The sequence below is a fragment of the Rhinatrema bivittatum genome, chromosome 1, assembly GCF_901001135.1.
Source record: "Rhinatrema bivittatum chromosome 1, aRhiBiv1.1, whole genome shotgun sequence".
Taxonomy (NCBI): domain Eukaryota; kingdom Metazoa; phylum Chordata; class Amphibia; order Gymnophiona; family Rhinatrematidae; genus Rhinatrema; species Rhinatrema bivittatum.
In genome coordinates this window covers 105,978,166-106,003,000 of record NC_042615.1, presented here as the reverse complement: position 1 = coordinate 106,003,000, position 24,835 = coordinate 105,978,166, and the positions used below count along the sequence as shown (strand labels likewise).

Sequence of the window (24,835 nt, the reverse complement as noted above, 5' to 3'; positions counted from 1 at the left end):
ATGACGTTCTGCTAGTTATTGAAGTACAGCTGATTGAATAATATCTTAGTAGAATATAGTCTAGGAGACAGGAAAGGCTCTACCGAAAAGCCAAGTCTTCAGTTTCTTTTTAAAATTTATGAGGCAGGTTTCCTGTTGGAGGTCTGGGGGTAGTGTATTCCAAATGGTGGGGCCTGCTGTTGAAAAAGCCCGGTCCCTGATTGTTAATCTTTGTACCAATTTGATTGAGGGAACATGAAGGGATCCCTTATAGGCATCTCTCAAAGGTCTAGCTGAAGAGTGTAATTTGAGAGGGTGTAGTAGGTCTAGTGGAGTCTGGTGGTGGATGTTTTTATGAATAATGGTAAGGAATTTGTGAACAATTCTAAAATTATATATGGATATATGGAAAGCCATGTTGCTAGAGGATGTGGTTAGTGCAGTTAGTATAGCTGTGTTTAAAAAAGGATTGGATAAGTTCTTGGAGGAGAAGTTCATTACCTGCTATTAATTTAGAAAATAGCCACTGCTATTACTAGCAATGGTAACATGAAATAGACTTAGTTTTGGGTACTTGCCAGGTTCTTATGCCCTGGATTGGCCACTGTTGGAAACAGGATGCTGGGCTTGATGGACCTTGGTCTGACCCAGTATGGCATGTTCTTATGTGATGGACACTACAAATATGTAGTGATGCCCTTTGGGCTACGCAATGGGCCTGCCATCTTCCAGAGTATGATGAATGAGATCTTCCAAGACCTCCTATACTCCTTCGTCATAGTCTATTTGGATGACATCTTGATCTTTTCCAGAGACCTGGAATCCCATCGCTCTCATGTCCAGACCATTCTTCAGTGACTTAGGGACCATCATCTCTACACCAAACTTGAAAAATGCCTTTTTGAGCAGTCTAGTCTCCATTTTACATCATTTCCAGCCAAGGATTCACTATGGACCCGGACAAGCTCCAATGTATTCATGACTGGCCTCAGCAGGTAGGTCTGTGGGCCCTGCAAAATTTCTTGGGATTCACGAACTATTACTGTCACTTTATCGCAGACTACTCCACGCTGGCTGCTCCACTCACTGCCATGCCTAAGAAGGGATGTGATTTCCAGGAGTGGAGTCCTAAAGCCCAGTCCACATTCTAGGCACTTAAGGAGGCCTTCTGTACCAGCCCATGTCTCCACCTTCCAGACCCGAACCGCCCCTTCATAGTTGAGGTTGACAAGTTTGCTATTGACGCCGGGGCAATCCTCAGTCAATACTTCACTAAGGGAGCCCTTGTTCCGTGCTCTTTTTACTCCCACAAATGTTCACCTGCTGAACACAACTACACAATTGGGAATCGTGAACTCCTGGCCGTAAAGTTGGCTCTCCAGGAGTGGTGTCCCTGGCTCGAGGGGGCCCAGCACAAGTTCACCATATACACCGATCATAAGAATTTAGAACATCTGAAACTGACTCAACTACTGAATGCAAGACAGGCCCGCTGGGCCCTCTTCTTCGCACTGTTCAATTTTGAACTACATAACCGCCTGGCTGAAAAGAATCTCCACTCCGATGCACTCTCAAGCTCTGTACAGCCAGAATAAACCCCCGAAACTCCAACTCATATCATAGATCTGGCCTGCATTTCCATTGCAGTTATTACCACCGTGCCTGCTGGTAAGACTGTGGTGCCTCGCCGCCTCCGAGAGCGAGTACTTCATTGGGTCCATGACTCCTGTCTCATTGGCCATCCCGGCCGGGCCCAAGCCCTCGAGATTCTCCGCAGACACTATTGGTGGCCCACTATGATAAACGACTCCCAAAACTATGTAGACTCTTGTTCTGTCTGCACTCAACAAAAATCGCCTACTGGACATCCATGGGGGCTTCTTCAACCCCTTCCAGCACCCACAGAACCCTGGACTAGTCTTTCTACAGACTTCATTGTGGAATTGCCCCCTTCCAAGAGGCACACCGTTATCTGGGTCATGATCTCTCCCGACTCTTCCTAAATCATGTCTTTCAACTCCATGGATTGCCGCAAGAGATCGTCTCGGACCGTGGCCCTCAGTTTGCAGCAAAGTACCGGAGATCCCTCTGCAGGAAATTCAATATTACTTTGAACTTGACCTCTGCCTACCATCCACAGGCAAACGGTCAGGCCGAGAGAACCAACCGCTCCTTGAAGACCTTCCTCCAGTCTTACGTTAACGACAAACAAGCAACTGGGTTGATCTTCTCCCATGGGCAGAGTTGCCACATAACACCCACGTCGCATCCGCCACAGGGACCTCTACGTTTGTGGTGGTTATTGGTCGGCAGCCCCGCCTGACTCTTCCAGTCCCACTCAGCATGCCATCTCCTGCAGCGCAGTCCACGGCTCAGACCATCTGCCGGCTATGGGACCAGGTTAAAGAGTGCCTCTGTCAAGTGGCCGAATAAGACAAACTGGTGACAGACACCCACCATTGGGCCGCCCCAGTATTTTTACCAGGACAGAAGTTCTGGCTCAGCACGCGGTACATCCACCTCCGGCTGCCCTCTCAATGACTGACCCCAAAGTATGTGGGACCATTTCCCATTTATCACCGAGTGGGGGCTGTAACGTACCAGCTGAAGCTGCTGGGAAGTCTTAGAATTCACAATACATTCCATGTATCCCTGCTCAAGTCCCTAGTCTTTTTCTGGCCATCTCAGAGACTGCCACCATCCACTCAGCTCTCGGATGAACCTGAAGCCACCTTCCAAGTCTGGGAGGTTCTGGACATTCGCCGCCGAAGAGGACATTGGGAATACCTCCTGGCATGGGAGCGCTTCAGACCAGAGGAGAGCCCTCCCACCACATCCTTCAACATCCTGAGAAGTCTCGACTGGTAAGGGGGAGGCCTAGAAGGGGGGGTGGGGGGTTACTGTTGTGCTTCCTGGCCATGCTGGTGCCGTGACCGGGCCTGTTCACCTCGGGCTCTCTTCCATGGGCTCCGCTACGTCCTCCCTAGCTGCTGCAACCAGCTCTCAGCATCCACAGTGCCTGCCCCAAATGCCTCCTTCATCATAGGCCTCTCTATGGAGCTTCCACAGGGGCTCCACATCCTCGGCTTCTTGGCCCCACCCTTAGGCACGCACGCGGCTGGCGCTCCCTCTTTTAAAGGGCCCAGGGCGGGAACATCAGGCCAGATGCCTCCTGATGACATCACGTAAGCATCCTATATAAGGCGAGGGCCTTCCCTCAGTTCCTTGCCTTGTAAAATGGGTCATTACACTTGTGTGAAGCTAATTGCTGTCCTGTGTTCCTGCGTTCCTTTTTCCAGTGCTTGTTCCAGTGTTCTTGCGTTCCTTGTTCCTGTGATTGTTACAGTGTTCCTGCGTTCCTTGTTCCAGTGCTTGTTCCAGTGTTCCTGCATTCCTGTGTTCCTGTGTCTTCCAGTGCTCCTGCATTCCTGTGTTCCCGTGGGCCTTCCTGTGTTCCAGCGTCTGTTCCTGATTCCTGTTCCACATTCCGCTACCCAGGTTGTACCTTCTCGGACTGATATATGGTACTAACCTTGCTTGCTCTGACCATGTATGGACTGCTGTCTGAATCTGACCTCTGCTTGCTACTGACCATGCTTGGACTAATACCTGGAACTGACCTTTGCTTGCTATTGACCATGCTCGGACTGATATCTAGAACTGACCATTGCTTGCCACTGACCATGCTCGGACTGATACCTGGAACTGACCTTTGCTTTGGCTGACCACCCTCGGACGGATATCCTGGCTTTGACCCTTGCACTCCACTCGGACACTCTCTTTGCTTCTCCTGTGACCACCAGGTCTGCCTGCTCTCATGCTGCCCGCAGCCTTCCATAAGCTAGACCACTAGGTGCTGCCTATCCTGACCGGTGGAACTTCAGTTCCTGTCTTGTTCCAAGGGACTCCGGTACACTCCGTTCCGGTCTAGCTCATCTGTTCTCCACTAGCTGTGCACCCTTGCTCTTGGTGGGCACACCGCTCTGCTACATCTCCGGGAGACCCTCAGAGGCCCACCTAAACCCAGGCAGTCCGGGAATCCAAGGGCTCAACCCACGGAGCCCCCGGACTGTTATTGGTGAAGCTCCAGCTAGCCTCTATCTCCTTGTGTGCTCCACCTCCTGTTGGCAAGAGCCCTCTGGGAACCCTCAGAGGGCCGTACTAATCCTGCGCAAGGCCAAGGGTTCACCTCCAGCGCAACAGTACTGACCTCTCTACAGAAGTCCTTTTTGGCCACTAGTCATCAAATGGCTAAGATATATTAAGAAGGTAAATAGGATTGTGGTAAAACATTATATCCACTTAATAAAAATGAAGAACTGTCTTACTAATTAGTGCAGACAAATTTTATTTGTCGCAAAAGCTCCTTTTTTGTCAAATATTCAACAAAGTAAAGTAGTGCATCCCCTGACACTGTTCGATGTTTCGCCTGAAGGATGCATCGGGAGGGACAAAACACCAGAACCACTTGATTAAAAAAAAAGATTCAAATTGCATTTACAGGAGCTCCTGTTAATTAGTAAGACAGTTCTTAATTTTTGTCGAATGGACGTAACGTTTTACCACTCTCCTCCTTACCTTATGATACTTAGTGTGGCATCCCTTCCCATTTTCTTTTGCCAAAGATATATTGATGACATTTTTATTATCTGGCAGGGTACTGAGTTCCAGTTCTTCTTATTCCTAGATTGCATCAATACTTGTGATTCTAATCTACAGTTTGTACATTCAATACATGAGTCACAAATTGCCTTTCTTGACATAATGATCTATTTGAAATATGGTTCTTATTGATTTTCAGTAATTTCTATTTTCTTTTCTCCTTCCATTTTTCTGATAACTGTTATTTTAAGTTCCATTCTACTGTATACCTACTTAATAATGTTCTCACTTTTTGCTACACTCTATTATATTTAGTTATTATTATATGCCTATCAAATATTGTTTAAAACTATTTATTTGTTCTTGCCTTTTAGTGTAACATTGAATACAGTTTTGGACATTTTGAAGTTGTAATGTTAAATTGCATGTTTAAGAAGATTTTACTACTTAGATTGACTATATGTATCACAAATCTCTTATTGGAGCTTTGGGGTCACATGACTGTTTTGGTATACTTCTGAAGCATTATGGGCTGGATTTTCAAAGCCCTATGCGTCTAAATCCAAAGGATAGTGGGGGTTAAGCACTGGGCCTATTTTATAAAGGCCCGGCAACGCACATAAGCCACGAGACATGTCTAAGTCCTAGGGCTTCGAAAAAGGAGCGGGGCGTGGTGGGGCAGAGAGGTCCAGGGACGGGGCCAGAGGCCTCTAGCACAGCGGCCATTTGCCGCTGTGTTGGAGGATTACGTGCCGGCAGGCTGCCAGCACGCGCAACTTGCGTCTGCCTGGAGCAGGCGCAAAAGGTAAGTTAAAGGACTTGGTGGGGATAGGATAGGGCTAGGGGGCGGGAGGGTTAGAGGAAGGGGTGGGAAGTTTAGATTAGGAGGAAGGGAAGTTCCCTCCCAGGCTGCTCTGATTTCGGAGTGGCCTGGGAAGGAACGGGGGAAGGCCGCGGGTGTCAGTGTGCACAAGATGCACTAGTGTGCATCTCCTTGCGCACGCCAACCCCTGATTTTATAACATGCACGCACCTGCATGCACATGTTATAAAATCGGACACCCATTTGTGCACCAGGTAGCGTGCGCACATGGTTGCCCACTCATACCTTTGAAAATTTACCCCTATGTATACTACTTTCTTCAGAGCTGCTTCTGTTTACATTATCATACCCAGAACATTAGACACTCATTGTATGTTGACAGAAGCAGGTAAATAAACTGCTTCTGGTTACTGAAAATAATTTCTGCTTCCTCTATGTGAGATGTATATAATGAACCTCAAAACCTTGTTTACTGCACTACTCATTGCCTTCAGTAAAACAGTAGTATGACAGGCCAAGATTACTAGTAATCTGTAATTTATAATTTAAAAGAGCCACAATACCTGAAGGCTTGAGAGAGGACAATTTCTCACCAGTTAATAAAAAGGGTTCCAGAAATGATCTTGGAAACTATAGATCAGTGAAACTGTCAGTGCTGGACAAAATGGTAGAAACTATTTGAAAAGCAAAATTACTAGCCATAAACAATGAATTACTTTAAGACTTTTAATTTCCTGTCTAGCAAACTTTGTAAGTCATTAGGTGGAGAACTTAAATGGAAATACTTTGTACCCGTCTGGTAAGGAAAGATTAGTGAACTTTGTAAGAGCTTAAACAGAATATGGGGGCTCAGAAGATTTTATAGAAAGGATCAGGGATGGAGGCAATGGGAGGGGGGGGGGGGTGGTTTAGAGTGTGTGAGTTGAGTTGGGGGGGAAGTAGGCTACAGTCAAAAATCAAATTTTTGGACAGGGTTTGGAGGACTTCTACTCCAGGAGTGTGATGAGATTAAAAGCTATCTTGAATTTTAGTGGGCTTATACAGAGTTTGAATCATCCATGCCCCTTTTATTGGGTGAAATCCCATGTAGAGGATCTATTACCTCAGCTTTTTAAAGAGAGAGTTCTTGTAAATGAAAGATATAAATAAAATGAAATATAAACACAATCTGGCTTGCCAGTGGGGACAAGGGGGTGACCAGTAGGAATCCCTATAAAATTACAATTTACAAGGATTTAAATGGAAGAGTGATCGCCCTAAATTTCTGGCTAGACCAGATTGTGAGAGGCTATGATGACTGTGTTTTCTCTAGTATGATACCAGCCGAATTATGGGGGCTAGGAGGGTAATGATTGCACAAGGTTCACAATCAGGCACTGCTCGTTATTCTGTATCTGCAAGGCTGGTTTGGAAATGGGATTTGTATTTTGTACATGTTAATTGTTTAACAGAAGTTGCAGCCCTGCATATTCCACTTTCCACTTTTATACAAAACAATGTTTGTGGTTATCTAAAGTCATTTGATCAATGCAGGTGCTGAAAGGGGTCCTCCATTTGGCAGAGATAAGTTGGACAGTGTTAATATGTGCAATAACAGGAATTAAAATGAAAGTGGATAGTTAACATATGTAAAGGATACATATGTGTATGTTCATATATATTAATAGATATAGCAATCAAAAAATTGTTGGCAGTATCGTCTCTACCAGTACTATAACTAGCATATATGTAAAAAAAAACCCTACATTAAAAAATGTGGGAGACAACTAGCACTTTTGTGAGTTCAAAAATAGTACTATTTGAAAAAGGTATAATACTAAGTAAGGCTTTGTATATTGAAGGTAGTGACTCCTCAAAAAAATGCGGATACAAACTCTGTGGTCTTTGTAGGTGTGGTGTAAGACGAGGAGATCCAGGAAGTGAAACTCATGGTTAATGCAAATGGAGCCGGGTTTCTGACGGAGTGGAGTGGAAAGGTAAAGTAATAATGGTTTCATTGTGGGGGCATCTCAAGACCATACCCGACGTAGAAATGCATATTTAATTAATTTTTGAGAATTTTCATTAAAATTTAGTTTAAAGTAAAGGTTTAAATAAAGATTTTTGTCTGAATCATTTTACAGGATCACACTCATATTCGGGAGTTTTTTCACAATGAATGACGGGAGCTATTGAGCCGGAGTGAATTGAGTGTGCTTTGTCTGAGTCCGCTCCTTCAAGTTTAGGTAGGAGTGGGTCTCAGGATAAGGAGTTTATAAATTATAGTGTTGATTTATTATTATTTAGCCATCATAAATTAATATTTGAACATATTTAATGTTTTAAATAAGAGTTATGGTCAATTGGATAAACATGATGAAATAGTACATAAGGACATTAGAGTATGAGATAAATTTGTTTTTCTCCTTTTTTAATATTGTTCCATGTATTGTAGACACGAGTGGAGGGAGCCTTTGGTATCTGTTGATGTTTGGTCTTAAAAAGAGTATTCCCCTGAAGAAGCCAGCAGTGGCGAAACGAGGTCCTTGTCGGGATGAACAATAGAACTGGTTGAATGGAATACACCAAGGATACACATTTTTTGAATGTTTATAGGATTACCAACTGAGAAACATACATAAGGTTTTTGATATAAGAGGTGTATCCACCAACAAAGACCTAAATTAACATCAATGGGATCAGGATGTTCGAGGTCTGATTAGGGTAAGGTTTAGGGAAGAAGTAGGAGAGAATTGAGGGACATATTTTAGTGGACCATATGTAAATTTCAATGTATATGTATTTTGTGATATGTTGAAAATTCACTATATGTAATTTTGATAGGTAATCGAGTTTTCAATAAAGGAATGATTCTTCTTAAGTAATACTTTATTTTGAAATATTTTTTTGAACTCACAAAAGTGCTAGTTGTCTCACACATTTTTTAATGTAGGGTTTTTTTTGACATATTAATAGATATATATAGATATATGTAAACACACACACATTTGAACCTTTTACATATGTTTAACAGTAGAACTTTTCAGAGAGCCCTTAGACCTTTGTCTAGTTTTAATCCAATCATTATATATCTGCAATTGTTTCTAATGTTTATTTTAGGTTTATTGATGTCATTCCTCTATTTTGATATTTGAACCCATGAATGTTATCTATGTAACCCACCCCAAACATCAGAGGGAGCGGGGTATATGTTTTTAAATAAATAAATGACTGTCCTCTTTCATTTTTATGCCTGTTTTTGCACAGATTTCTAAAATGACTCTAAAGGACCCTTTGTTAGTAATTGATAGATTAATCAATATGTGTTACAATATAAAACAGATTTTACCAATTGTGTAGAATCATAGTATTGATACATTATAAGAAAACTGAATGCACCATGCATTGTTCATTATTTTCAACATATATCATTAGTTACTAACGGGCCGATACAGTAAAGTCTGTGGGAGAGTGCACAGGCCACTCTCCTGTGTGTGCGATTCAGTATTCAAATTAGGGTCAGTGGTAAAAAGAGGCGCTAGGGACACTAGTGTGTCCCTAGTGCCTCTTTTTGGACAGGAGCGGCGGCTGTCAGCGGGTTTGACAGCAGACGTTCAATTTTGCCGGCATCGGTTCTCAAACCCGCTGACAGCCACGGGTTCAGAAACCGGACGCCAGCAAAATTGAGCGTCCGGTTTCCAACCCGCGAGCCGCGGGCCGACTTCCATTTTTTATTTTTAACTTTTTGTAGCTTTTTGGACCTCTGACTTAATATCGCCATGATATTAAGTCAGAGGGTGCACAGAAAAGCAGTTAGAGATTAACTATATCTATGTGTGATATATATCTATCTATAAACAGAAACAAAAACACACTCTCTCTCCCTCTCTCTCTCTCTCGCTCTCTGAGGAGCTCTGAACATTGCCTCCATATCTTCAGCTCTTATTGACCCAATGAAAATAAGTCAGGAGTCAAACATATTTCCTGCATGGCAATGTGCAGCACTGATAATGTGAAATTAATTAATTTAATATTTTTTATAAGCATTCTGGTCAATCAACTAATAACTTCAATTAATGGATCTCTCATTTGTTTAGATTGTTAATGCTGAAATCTGTACAATAACAAATTGTTGCAAGCACAGCCTTCAGGGGCCAATGGTGTAGGCTTGGCATGCATTGCTTGGCTCATAGGAGAGTGGAACCCTTGGGCCACAGGGCGGCTCAGGTCAGGACATGAGTCGCACCCATGGTGCGACTCATGTCCTGTTGGGAATGGGCAACACAGGAGCAGAGCTGGACGGAGCTAGGAACACAGGCTACAATGTAGGTCTCTGGCTAAGACTTGGAACATCAGAGAGTTCAAGGAAAGCAAGAGCACAAGAGTCAGAGGATGATGTGGAGCTTGGCACTCACAAAGAGTACGTCATGGAGCAGAAGACTTGGAACTTGGAATGTAGAGCTGAAGGCTTGAGGCATGGAATGTAAGGCTGAAGACTTGAGACTTGTAACGTACAGCTGAAAACTTGAGACTTGGAACATAGAGCTGAAGTCTTGGGACTTAGAACGTAGAGCTGAAGACTTGGGACTTGGAACGTAGAGCTGAAGACTTGGAACGTGGAATGTAGAGCTGAGACTTGGAACTTGGAACATAGAGACATGAAGCTTGGAACTTGGAACGTGGAGACGTGAAGCTTGGAACGTGGAGATGAAGACTTGGAACGTGGAGATGAAGACTTGGAACTTGGAACATAGAGACGAGGAACACAGATGTAGACTTGGGAAGCAGGCTTGGGACAAGGAAGACAAGTCCCACAGGTGCCCTACACAGCACAAGGGGTTGGTCGTGGACCACACTGCAGACTCATGGAACATAGGCTAGGAATGTAGACGAAGATTTGAGATAAAGACTTGGGACAAAGAAGGCAAGTCCCACAGGCACCCTACACAGCATGTAGGGCTGGTTGCGGACCACACTGGAGACTCAGGTGAGGAAGAAGACACAGGCGGGGATGAGCAAGACCCTCAGACACCCTACACAGCATGAGGGGCTGGTCAAGGACCACACTGTCCCCTTCGCACCCTACACAGCCGGATGGCTGGTCACGGACCACAAGGAGATCGGGGCAGGCTCAGGAAATCTCATAGCACAGGGTAGTGGGAACCCCTTGGATCCTCCAAAGTTGGAACTAGGAAACAGATAAAATCTTGGAGCTAGGAACTCAGAGTAAAAGCAGGGAATCTCCGGAGGCACGGGTCACACCAGACCAGGACACCATCAACAGGGAGACAGGCATCTTGAAACTGGGAACTAGGAACTTCTAGGGTCATCTTAAAATATCTTGGAACATCTAGGATCATGGGACATCTTGGAACAGACTGCAGGACTTGAGACATCTTGGGATGGACTGCAGGCCTTGGGACAGACTGCAGGCCTTGGGATCTGGACTCACAGATGTCTGGACTTGGAACGGTCATCAGGATCTGGACTCAAGGACGTCCAGCTAGAAATAGACCATGGGAGCTGGACTCACAGACCTCCGGAGTTGGAATAGACATAAGGATCTGAACTCAAGAAAAGACATCAGGATCCGGACTCAGGAATCGTACATCAGGATCTGGACTCAGGAATTGGACAGCAGATGAAGAAACATCTTCAGGAGCATCTGAGCTGATGCGAAGACAAAGCTGGAATGAAGCAGGACCCTCTTATAGAGCTGAGAGGGCAACTCCCTGGGAGGAGCTGCTAAGAGGACCACACCTCTCTGTCCCTACAAGAAGGGACGATAGCCATGGGCCTGCCACCTAGGAGGAGCAGGAACAGGACATTCAGGACCCTGGACAGCAGGGAGGAGGCTCCACCTCCTCCCTGCCGCTGTGCAGGGAGGAGATGGAGCAGGGGAAGCAGGCCTCTGGGTAGGCCACAATGATGTTGGTGGCTTCCTGCTGCGTCGAGGAGAAGAGGACTGGGCCGCAGGCAGGCCCCGACAGGGGAGTCGGCCTCCAGGCACTCCAGATGAGGCAAGGACCTGGCATGGCTCCTGCCGTGCTGGCGAGATGGCGGCCAGGCCACGGGAGCATCCAGTGTCAGTTGCCTCAGGCAAGGCCCTGGCTTCTGCTGCGGCCTCCGGGCCACAAGGAGTAGTGTCGGCCGCAAGCCAGGCCGCGGAGGTAAGGCCCTGTCCACATGAAGCACAGGCAGGGGCATAACACAAATTACTCTAGATTTTAAAAAAAATACCCTTTATTATGTCAAACTCTTGAATAAATCTTTGATAAATTTTACTGAACTTTTCTATATTATATTATCATAGAAAATTAAATATTAAATATTCAAAGAAATGTTAACTATCATTTCTGATCAAATTGTTTGAGTATGTGAACTATTCAAACTGCATATGTATTTCTCAGTTGGCTGTCTTTTTCTGAGATACTGATGTTGAATTCAGGTGACATAGCACTAGCACTTCAACAAGAGAAAAAAAAGACTATACAATATATCAATAACTTTCTGACAAAGACTGATGCCTCTATGCTCCTACTGCTGCTTGTTACCTCAGATAGTCATGCAAAAGTTGACATTATTGATCATATCATTTTTCAAGCAGTGCACATGAACTCTTATCTCAAACTAGGTGATAGCAGGCTTTTGCTATTTATTTTTAACTTATATTAATGATATTTGTTTTCAGCACTGAATTTCCATTCAGCTAGGTGTTTGGAATTGTTGTATGTTGAAATACAGTATATATCTTGTCACGCTTCCTTCTTTAATATATACATAAATTTGAACAATGAGAATTGATGAAGATAGTGAGAGGTTCCAAGCTGACATAAAAAATAATATACATTACATGCCCTTTTCTGTTCTCATTACAACCTCTGTCACAAGAATTTGCTTTCACAATTGCATTCGCTGATTATTATGGTTGCATGCTTCAATGCAATTTTATTTGTACCTATTCTGCATTTTTATAATCTGGCCATTATTGGGCACTTTAGAAATATATTAAACCTAAAGGAATACAAATTATAAACTAGTGAACATGCAAAACATCAAGAAGACAAACATAAATAAAATGTTACATTTCACAAAATATCTGAGTCATTAGATGTCAATATCCAAAGCCTTTGTGCAAGTAACTTTTTGAGTTATGCACACAAAAGTCCAGCTTTCAATATTTCCATCTAATGAACACATACAATTTGTATGCACAGCTTTTTTGTGAGCATAATATATGCACAGAAAAAGGGGCATCAGTGGAGAGATTCTGAGGCAGAGCTTAACTTTAGCTATTGGCCATAGATATTCAGTGCTCACCATCTAAAGTTATTCACTTAAGTCTGAATGAAAAAATTGCAGACCTAAATTTATCTGGGTAAAGTTACATGCAAAGCATTATCCATGGATTTAAAGGTGAATTTTCAAACATTGCATGCAGAAAAATTAACACTTGTATGTATAGAATAGCATATATATAAGTGCATGCTATTTTAAAATCCACAACATATGCATATAAATCAGGGTCCACTAGTAAATTTGCATGTGTAAAAAAGGGACTGGCCAGGGAAGGGGATAAACATTTATGCTAGTAACAACTAGGGATGTGCAATCGTTTTTCCTGAATTAGGCAATGTCAACGAAATTGCCTAATTCGGAATGGTTCCGGAGAACCGAAAAATGATAGATTTTTTCCGAAATTTCAGGAAAAATTCACTTTGGAGTTCATGTGTGCTAACTCCAGTTAGTGCATGTTAACTCCTGATAGTGCGCGTTAACCTGAAAATTGGGGCCCCTAAAAAAAAAACTCGAACCACAGGAAAAATGATATTCCCGTGGGGGGGGGGGGGGGGGGGGGGGGGCAAAAAAACGAAGCCCAACTCCAAATTATTACTTGAAGCACATCTCTAGTACAACCTACCAAAGTGAAATGCATAATAAGTATTTTACTTGTGTATATTTACTCCTGTTCAATATCTGGTATAAGTGATTATAAACATCTTAAAAGTGGAAAAAATGATTGGCTTGGAGGTCTGGGTGAAATAGGGGGACTTCAGGCTAAAGAGCCAAGAATTTCTACCTGAGCTGCAGTTGGATTTGGAGAATTGCTATATTAATTGCATACTTTAGGATTTTTGTAGCTTTTGTGTTATCTGTTACGATTTTTTAAGCAATGTCTGATTTTATTGTATGTGTCAATTTTATTTGATATTTTATCCTTATAATAATTTTTGTCTCTTTTACTAAAGATTTTTTTTATGATCACATAAAATTTTATTATGTATGTAAATTGGTAGCCGCTGAATACCTAGGACTGAATGGGTTATAAATTCTGAAATTATCAAATAAAATAAATAATTGGCAGAACTGGTTATTTCATTGCTGCACGCATGTTATAAAATGCCTTGACTTATTCATGTTAATGTCAACTTATGGGGATGAAATCATCTAATTCATTTAGAAGGAACTCTAATTTGTTTTTGGGTTTCAAATCGAGAAAAAAAAATCAGTGTTTAGTTTGATTCATTTTCATTTGCCATTAAAGTCAATAGGAGAAGCATTACAGGTAGATTTTCAGCATATATTGGGTTCCAGAATAGGAGTTTTCTAATCGATTGTCTTAAAACTTGATGGAAGAAATCATCAGAAGGGGAAAATAACTCCAAGGTATCTTAAAAGACTGAAGAGACTGGAAAGTGGCACCAAAAGTGGCATGAATAATCTATGACTCTGTAAAGGGACAAAGGAGTGCCAGCATTGGCAGCATTTCCCCAAGTCTCTGTAAGAGGAGCAAAGAAGCAGAAAAAGTGAGAAGAACATGCAAAGCTCCAAAAGAGCAAACCAGCAACAGTGCCATGAATCCTTGATGGCATCTCAAGTGGAAAACTGGCACCGAAAGTGGCATTAGCATCCTAAGGCAGCATGAAGGAGGAACAAAGCAGAAATGGTGGCAGTAAAACCTCCAAGGCAGTCCCTGTTAAGGGAATCAAGCAGCACAAATAGTACAAAGTACCTTCCCCAGACTGGCATGGTGTTAGCAGCCCCCATAGATTGACAAGAGCAATTCCAGATGCACGGTCTGCTGTATGACAGCAAGGCACAGTGGCAAAGGAAACTCCACGATGTAAGGTCTGGGCATGAAAACAAGGTTGAGTGGCACAATGACCCCAAGGTGCAGGGTGGAATTTGATTTTCTTGTTGAATGGGTTTGCCAAATGTAAAGGTTGGTATCACACCTAGTATATAACATTAGTTTCTTTAATGATTGGGGAAGTTTTCCAGGAAAGTCGTGAGGGCTGATTTATCTGGAGATCATTTCCCACATCACTGAGCTGCCCTCAGCCTGTTACTTGTCCTGATTTTCTACTTTTGCATGAAATGCCTGACAGTACTCACAGGGCCGGATTTTCAATGCCCTGCACGAGTAAATCCGGCCAGATTTACGTGCGCAGGGCCCTCGCGTGCCGGTGCGCCTATTTTGCATAGGCCGCCGGCGCGTGCACAGCCCCGGGACGCGCGTAAGTCCCAGGGCTTCGTAAAAGGGGCGGGGAGGGGGCGGTTTGGGGCGGGACCGGGACGTGGCGCCAGCCCAGGGGCATGGTCGAGGTCTCCGGACCAGCCCCCCGGGTCAGGTGATGGCGCGCCAGCAGCCCGCTGGTGCGCGCAGATTTACGCCTGCTTTCAGCAGGCAATCTGGCAACAAAGGTAGGGGGGGTTTAGATAGGGCCGGGGGGGTGGGTTAGGTAGGGGAAGGGAGGGGAAGGTGGGGGGAGCGCGAAAAAAATTTCCCTCCGAGGCCGTTCCTATTTCGGAGCGGCCTCTGAGGGAGCAGGCAACGCGCGCCAACCCCGGATTTTATAAGATACGCGCGGCTACGAGCGTATCTTATAAAATCCAGCGTACTTTTGTTTGCGCCTGGTGTGCGAACAAAAGTACGCCCTCGCGCAAATTTATAAAATCTAACCCTAAGTGTTATCACATTCGGAACAGGGAAATGGTTATGTTTGATAATCTTTTGTCTTGTGCCAGCATTTTCTCTTTCAGAATGAGGGGATTTTGGGGGCAAAAAAATCCATCCCAGTGTAATCATTCTCAGTTGGGTGGGAGAACCAGTCTGAGAGTGTTGGAGGAAAGGAACAGATGCTGCCATTTCTGTAGTGTAACCTGTGTCTGCCATTTATTGACTTTTTTCAAATGTTTGTTCTAGGGGCAAAACATCACAGTATAACAAACCAAGAAGAGATCAAGTGTGGGAGGAACACCCTAAGGATCTAAAAGAGGTTACCACTTATTACAATAGTGCCATGAACCCTTGATGGCATCTCAAGTGGCAAACTGGCCATGAAAGTGGCAATAGCATCCTAAGTCAACATAAAAGAGGGAACAAAGCAGAAAAGGGAAGCAAGTGGCTTGTTTAAAGAATAATATCTTTATCCAGTCATGAGGATCTCTTGGAACTTCGACAGCTGGTTGGTATCTTCATCCTCATCACTGTATTTCAACATTAACCCCTGAAGAAGAAAGGCCTTTTTGATATGCTGCAGTGTCAGCTGTTTTTGTAAAAGAACTTGCAACTTGCTTCATAAATGAACAAACTACCAAAGTATGAATGGTCTTGAAGCCTGTCATGGTGTTTTCATAATTCTATGACCTGAGATAAGTACTGGCTTTCTACTTTGCCTGTTATGACCTTGTTTGAGGCATTTTGCTTGCATTTCAAAAAAACTTTTAAAAAGAAGCATAAAAAAACAAGCAATCTCAGAGGATGAATTCAAATTTCTAAGACCAATGAATGGAAACACTAAGGCACAGTTCAATAGGACATAGGCACTGACAAACAATATGATGTAGTCCCAGTGCTTTTCTTTATGAGGTCTTTACATATAGTTAAATAAATGTTCAGGTGGATCTCAACAAATGTAATCATTGGTCTCCCTGTCCATTTTTTTTTAAACGTTTGAGTTTTTCTTAGGAGATCTAGGGGATATAGGAGATGCAAGCTCCAAATGCTGCTGAACTGCATTTTCATTTGAGAAAGCTATATACATGAAGAGGACTCAATTTGTAAAATGTTTCTTTCTGTTTAACAATAGAATAGCCTTGAGTTTTATAATGTTGAGTTTTTGATATTAAATGTTTCTTACTTGCAATGTAATACTGACTCAACAATTGGTTTAATACAGCCCCTGAAGAAGGACGGAAACACGACTTGTGATGGGCTAGTGTTTTTGATCTGCTGCAACCTTTTCGCTCTTGTTTAAAACAGATTATAGAGAAATACACTCATAGTCATCTGCACTCTGCACTGGCACATCATAGGGATGTGAATCGTGTCCCCGATCGTCTTAACGATCGATTTCGGCTGGGAGGGGGAGGGAATCGTATTGTTGCCGTTTGGGGGGGTAAAATATCGTGAAAAATCGTGAAAAATCGTGAAAAATCAAAAAATCGCAAAACCGGCACATTAAAACCCCCTAAAACCCACCCCGACCCTTTAAATTAAATCCCCCACCCTCCCGAACCCCCCCCAAATGACTTAAATAACCTGCGGGTCCAGTGGCGGTCCGGAACGGCAGCGGTCCGGAACGGGCTCCTGCTCCTGAATCTTGTTGTCTTCAGCCGGCGCCATTTTCCAAAATGGCGCCGAAAAATGGCGGCGGCCATAGACGAACACGATTGGACGGCAGGAGGTCCTTCCGGACCCCCGCTGAACTTTTGGCAAGTCTCGTGGGGGTCAGGAGGCCCCCCACAAGCTGGCCAAAAGTTCCTGGAGGTCCAGCGGGGGTCAGGGAGCGATTTCCCGCCGCGAATCGTTTTCGTACGGAAAATGGCGCCGGCAGGAGATCGACTGCAGGAGGTCGTTCAGCGAGGGTTCCGGCGCCTCGCTGAACGACCTCCTGCAGTCGATCTCCTGCCGGCGCCATTTTCCGTACGAAAACGATTCGCGGCGGGAAATCGCTCCCTGACCCCCGCTGGACCTCCAGGAACTTTTGGCCAGCTTGTGGGGGGCCTCCTGACCCCCACGAGACTTGCCAAAAGTCCAGCGGGGGTCCGGAAGGACCTCCTGCCGTCCAATCGTGTTCATCTATGGCCGCCGCCATTTTTCGGCGCCATTTTGGAAAATGGCGCCGGCTGAAGACAACAAGATTCAGGAGCAGGAGCCCGTTCCGGACCGCTGCCGTTCCGGACCGCCGCTGGACCCGCAGGTTATTTAAGTCATTTGGGGGGGTTCGGGAGGGTGGGGGATTTAATTTAAAGGGTCGGGGGTGGGTTTTAGGGGGTTTTAGTGTGCCGGCTCACGATTCTAACGATTTATAACAATAAATCGTTAGAATCTCTATTGTATTGTGTTCCATAATGGTTTAAGACGATATTAAAATTATCGGACGATAATTTTAATCGTCCTAAAACGATTCACATCCCTAGCACATCATCATCTCCATATGCCAGTTTCTTTGGCAAATTGTTGGCTCCTGCTGCCTTAGTAGTCCAGAAGATACCCCTCTTCAGTTTTGGTACAGGACTATATTTTGGGTTCTTGCTGGTGAATTTTGGACAGATATACATTTACTTCAACTTCTCTGCTTTTCCCTAACCCTGATATGATTGCTTTTATGTCACTGTGAATGTGAAGATTGCAACAATGATTTAATATTTTGCAATGGTAATTTATTGCACAGACTGTGCCAGTACCACACTGCTGTATAGAGAACACAGAGAAACTACTGCAGTAAGTGTTACATTGATTGCTGTGCATGACTTCTCTGACACAGACAGGCTTCATAACACAGCCTATTATGCTTTGCCCTCATTGCTCACTTATGCCCACTGTCTAGTGCTCACTGCCAGGCAAACAGTGTCACACTGTCTGCTCAGCACTACTTCTCTGACATAAACAGGCTTTACAACACAGCCTATTTTACAAGGTTTTACAAGACAGCCCAGGAATATCCTGGAAGAGTCAAGACTGTCCATAAGAATCAGCCACACCCCATTTAATAAATTATTGACATATCTGCAAGTAAACATTCTGGTGCCAAAAAAGAAAGAAATCCCCAGTGGCACATGGCCTGGAGCTCAGCAGCTGCAAGGTAGGGTTGAAGAAGAGGCCACTGCAGCAAGCGACTGTGCAGGGACGTCGGCAGAACTTGGCAAGCATGAAAGGCAGAGTCATCAAGTCAGCATTAGATGAGTATCGGAAGCACCTGCAGAAGGATCAGTTGCAGAGCAACCTACAGTACATGCTGGGAACCACGTTTGTGCCAGATAAGCAAGTGACACAGCAGATTCTGAGCCAGAACGGGGCAAGGAAGTCCATAGATCGCCCAACAGAGAGAGGCAAGACGAAACAGAAAGAGAAGAGCATTTCAGCAAGGCTGACTTTTTGCGCTTTGAGAGGGAATACTTTGGAGGAGGGGTCGGAGGCATCTGATGACAAGGAACTGTTACCCTTTAGAAGCAGGGTTTTCGGAGGGGGAAAGGGATGGGGGAGGGGGGAGGGGGGGTAAGGAACTGGAGTCTGGACTTGTCTCTCCTGTCTAAAGACTCTGTTTTGGGGGTGAAGCTCTCCTTGCTGACCCATGGACTGTCCTTCACTGCCTGCTGTTTCTTTGATTCTTGACTCAAGAGTTTCTTCTTGGTGCTGACGCACGAACGACATCAGAGAGAGTGACCTGAAAGGGCCTTAAAGCCCAGGTACCAGCCCATGGCACCATGCGCCAGGCATCATGTGCCGAAGGAGCACGATCAAAGGGGCATGCCCCTTAGAGTGCCCCTTTGAGCAGCACCTTTGTCCCTAAACCTAGCAGTTCTTTCGAACCAACTTCACCAACTTCCAAAAATCACTTCCAAGAATCCAGAGACCTACATCAGACTGCACCACAAACAACTAAAGATGAATCCCAAAACTTCAAAACACCAACTTGAAAGACCCCGAAACCTGGTAAATATACACATCTATGACTCTCTAATAAACATGTTTTTCTTAATTTACCTTCTCATAAATGCACAATCGATCACAAAAAAATTCATGCTGATTCCTGACCTCCTGCAAGATCATAAACCAGACTTCATAGCCATAACTGAAACATGGCTAAAAAAAAAGAACCAAGTAATATCAAACCAAATAACCAACAGCTCATATGATGTATTCTCCATAACCAGAAATGCACGTAGAGGAGGAGGAATAATGTTAATGATTAAAAAATGCTTTGCCATGAAATTTATCCCTCACTCCCTACCACAACATTATGAGGTAGAATTATTCGACTCAGAAAATCTCCAGATTTGCCTAGTTTACTGCCCCCCCCCCCCCCCAACTACTTGACAATGACTTATCCCCTTTAAAATAATTTTTCACATCAAATATCAGCCACAAAAAGCCCTCAATTATTCTCGGAGATTTCAATCTCCATGCCAATGAAACCCCACTATCACACTCCAGCCAAACCCTGATAGACGTATTATCTGCCCTCAACTTCAAACAACTAGTAAACAACCCAACACACAAAGCAGGGCACACTCTTGACCTCATCTTTACAAATGACACATTCTTTTCAAACCCCACTCTATCATGCTCACCAATACCTCATACACTGTCAAATAGCACTGGACACAAACAACAAAGTAAAAAAACAATCCCTCCTTCAAATACAGATCACCATTCCCACTAGATGTACTACAACAAGAACTCGAAAAACAATTAAGAAACATTGATCTATCAAATATCAACAAAGCCTCCCAATCATGGCTCCAAATTACAACAGAAGTAGCTAATACCATAAACCCTGAAAGAACCAAGCGGACTGATTACAAAAGAAAAACGAGAATCCATGGTTCAACAAACAACTGAGAGAGACCAAAGCAACCCTAAGAAAAAAAGAAAAAGAATGGTGCAAAAATAAATGCCCACTAACTCTAGCAAGATACCGAACACACTTAGCACACTATAGAAACATGATAAACAAAACAAAATGAGAATACTACAGCAATAAAATCCAAAATCACTCAAACAACCCAAAAACCCTTTCAACATAGTGAAAAACGTAACCTCAGACAGCAACAATAACAACTCACACCCAAACAAAAACCTAAGCCATGAGCTAGCAAACTTCTTCAAAAATAAAATAATCAAAATTACAGAAAATATAAACAATCCCATGACCCACAACATAAGTCTAACTAATAAAGACATAACAACATGGTCCACATTTGAACCTGTATCATCCAAGGAAAGCGAGATTCTAATTAAAACTCTAAGCCCTGCCTGCCATGAAATCGACAAAATACCAATTTGAACTCTAAAAGAAATATCACAAACCATTACACCAATCATAGCAACAATCATCAATAAATCACTAGAGGAAGGAGAAATACCAGACAGACTAAAAATGGCCACAATCAAACCAATTATAAAAAAAAGAACCTAGACCCTACTGAACTAAACAACTAGCGACCCATCTCAAACATACCCTTTCTTGAAAAATTAACTGAAAAGGTTGTACTCAAACAACTAAATGAACACCTAAAACAAAAATACATCCTACACGCAACTCAACATGGCTTCTGAAAGCACTACAGCATGGAAACATTACTACTAACCCTATCCGACACAATCTTAAGAGGTTTCAATAAAGGCCAACGATGCATTCTAATTCTACTAGACCTATCCATGGCCTTCGACACTGTCGAATATAAAAGTCTATTAGACCGACTACATGAAATTGGCCTAGCCGATAAAACTCTAAATTGGTTCACATCCTTCCTCCACAACAGATCATTCCAGGTAAACATCAACAACACCACCTCAGAGTCAATTCCACTAGAAACCGGAGTGCCACAAGAATCAGTTTTATCTGCCATCCTGTTTTATATATATCTCCTCCCACTTTACCAATTATTCTCAAGTCTCGGCATCACTTACTTTATGTATGCCGACGACATCCAACTAATCATTCCAGTAACAAACACCTTAGAAAATGCCTTTAAATTATCCACTACATATCTCAATAACATAAAAAATCTCCTAAATCAAATGAGACTCTGCCTCAACATGGACAAGACAGAATGCATTCTGCTTGAAAGAAAAAACTCAGGAGAACACTCCAACAACACTAAGATAATCGACAATACCATCATCAAACTAAGAGAAAATGTCAAAGATCTTGGTATATGACTTGACCCTGAATTGCAGCTCAAAAAACACATAGCCACGAAAATCAAAGAGGGTTTCAACAAATTACTATTCCTTACACTGCTAAAGCCCCTCCTAAATCCACCAGATTTTAGAACCATACTTCAATGCCTGATCTTCACAAGCTTCGACTACTGCGATTCTTTACTATTAGGCCTACCTAAAACAACCACTCGCCCACTTCAAATTTTATAAAACACCACTGCTAGAATACTCACCAGCCACAAAAAAACAGAACATATTACCCCAATCCTAAAAGAACTTCACTGGCTACCCATCGAAAAACTAATAGAGCACAAAACCCTATCCATTCTACACTAATCAATATATAACAACAAATTCAATTGCCTAGATAACATAAAAAAATCATAACCCATGACGAAACACCAGATCAACAAATAAAGCCCTACTCACAATCCCCCCAGTCACTTTGCCAAACTCGCCACCATAAGACAGGGAGAGATCTCGATAGCTGGCCCTCAGCTGTGGAATACCTTACCAGAAAATTTAAGGCTGCAAAACAATAATAAACTATTCAAAAAAACTACTCAAAACATGGCTATTTCAACAAGCCTACAAAGATGGCATTGGATAAATAACACCAACTTATGAAACACAACAACATTCTTAACCCGTCTAACACCAAGCACTTTTGAGGCCCCCGGGCAATTATAAGATAGAACCTACACATACTCTACTTCCTAAACTAGTCACAAAAGCATACTAATCATTCACCCCCTCCTGTTCCCCCCACCAAACCCTAATCTGAGAATCATGTTACAATAACACTCCAAGCAACTCTTTTGAAAATCCATACTTATCTTCCCCAGATGGCAAAACTACTATATTATACCATTATCCATGAAAACGATAAGGTATCATCCACAATTATTATAATCACTGTTTAATGTTATGTTGCTTTTTTTCAAGTACAAACCTCTAATGTTTTTGTTAAGATTTTCAATGTACAAACTCTGTTCCCCCCTCTCAACCCTATTCTGAGAATTATGTTTTAATAACATTCCAATCAACTCTTGTGAGAACCCATATTTATCCTCCCCCGCCCACCTCCCGACGTCATCTAAAGTGCCCTTAAAGGGCTCAAGACGCTCCCAGGCCGGCCATTTCCTGGCTGGCCACCCTCCCCGCGCGATCGGCGTGGACCCATCGGGGTCAGGGGAGGCAGACAAGACCTCGGCCTCCCGCGCGGCTAGCGGCCCGCGGAGAAAAAAAAAGAGCAGGAGCCCCGAACCGGCCCAGCGCAGGAGGGACACGCGGTAAGCCCGCCCACCTCCCGACGTCATCTAAAGTGCCCTTAAAGGGCTCAAGACCCACCCAGGCGTCTCGCGCCTGGCGTCGCGCGTCTAAGGAGCGCGACAAAGGGGCCTGCCCCTTTGTGTGCCCCTTAGTGTGCACCAGATCACAGAAGAAGCCACCCCACGCTTATCATCCACCGATATCCCTCCCTCTAGTAACCTAAACGCACCGGCCACAGCTCCCCACAATCACGCACCCACCCTCTCCTCCCTCGCTCATTTCTCCAGCAGTTCTCTAGCCTCACCAACAGGCATCCAGCCTCACCAACAGGCATCCAGCCGCTCCAACAGTCATCCAGCCTCACCAGCAGTCATCCAGCCTCACCAACAGGCATCCAGCCTCACCAGCAGTCATCCAGCCTCACCAACAGGCATCCAGCCTCACCAACAGGCATCCAGCCGCTCCAACAGTCATCCAGCCTCACCAGCAGTCATCCAGCCTCACCAACAGGCATCCAGCCGCTCCAACAGTCATCCAGCCTCACCAGCAGTCATCCAGCCTCACCAACAGGCATCCAGCCTCACCAACAGGCATCCAGCCGCTCCAACAGTCATCCAGCCTCACCAGCAGTCATCCAGCCTCACCAACAGGCATCCAGCCTCACCAGCAGTCATCCAGCCTCACCAACAGGCATCCAGCCTCACCAACAGGCATCCAGCCGCTCCAACAGTCACCCAGCCTCACCAGTTAATCAACATGATGCAAACCCTCCCTATCCCTATCATTCCGCACTCATTCCTCAACAGAGTTAATTCACCCTTACCCAAGACACAACGTACTAAGAGATCCCTGATCCCCATTATGATTTCTCCTCTAAACCAATTCCTTGGTCTATCCTTAATCACACTAACCCTCCTCAACTCCCAATCTTTGTCAAAAAAATCCCATTTGCTCAACGACTATCTACTGGACACTCAACCGGACCTGTGTGCTATAACTGAAACATGGTTGAAAAACACAGACACACCTCTAATCAACCAATTACCAACTCAGCTATACGACTTCTTCTCCATCACCAGAACTAAAAAAAGAGGGGGAGGATTACTGCTAGCTGCAAAAAAAGAATTAAGACTAACCCAGCACTCAATTAAAACTTCAACCAAACTCGAAATTGGGCTATTTAAATCCACTCAACTCCAAATCTGCCTCATCTATGCCCCGCCTGGGCTCCTAGACTCCGACCCATCGCCTCTCATAGAACTTGTAGCCAAACACATCAATACCAACTCACCAGCGATCCTGCTAGGAGACTTCAACATTCATATTGATTCCCCATCCCCTTCAGCCAACTGCGAAGCCCTCCTCTCCTCCTTCATGGCCATGGGCTTCAAACAAATCATTAACAAACCCACGCACAAAGCAGGACACACGCTAGATTTAATATTTACGAATGACCAGATCTTGACCACTTATCCTCCTACCTGCACCCCCATCCCTTGGTCAGATCACTCGATTATTGAAACTGAAATATCCATAAAGAAAAAACCCACCACCAACAACACCAAATCCACGATCCAATTTAGAAAAACATGCTCCATGGATGCTCTCAGCAACACGCTCACCAAGGAACTAACTAACCTGGACCTCACAAATGCGGACACAGCCATGAACTCCTGGTTAACTATCACCCACGCAGCAGCTGATAAATTATGCCCCTTGACATCCAAACATATTAATCCTGCCCGTACTAATAAAAAACCCTGGTTCTCATCAGAATTAAGAACACTTAAACAAAGCCTTCAACACAAAGAACAACAATGGCGGAAGAATCCCACCACCACTGCACGGGCCTCCTACAAAACCACAATGAGCTACTATAGGGCCACTATTCTTCGTACCAAAAGGGACTTCTACGCCAAAAAAATACACGGCTTCCTGTATGACCCAAAAACTCTCTTCTCATATGTTGCCACACTCACCACCCCTATTCCTCCAGCCATCCC

The 24,835-nt window shown here is 44.0% G+C and overlaps 1 pseudogene; it reads left to right on the top strand.

The window, feature by feature from the left end:
* The first annotated feature begins 9,618 nt into the window (after positions 1-9,618).
* On the top strand, positions 9,619-18,815 carry LOC115092938 (annotated as a pseudogene).
* The last annotated feature ends 6,020 nt before the right edge of the window (positions 18,816-24,835 follow it).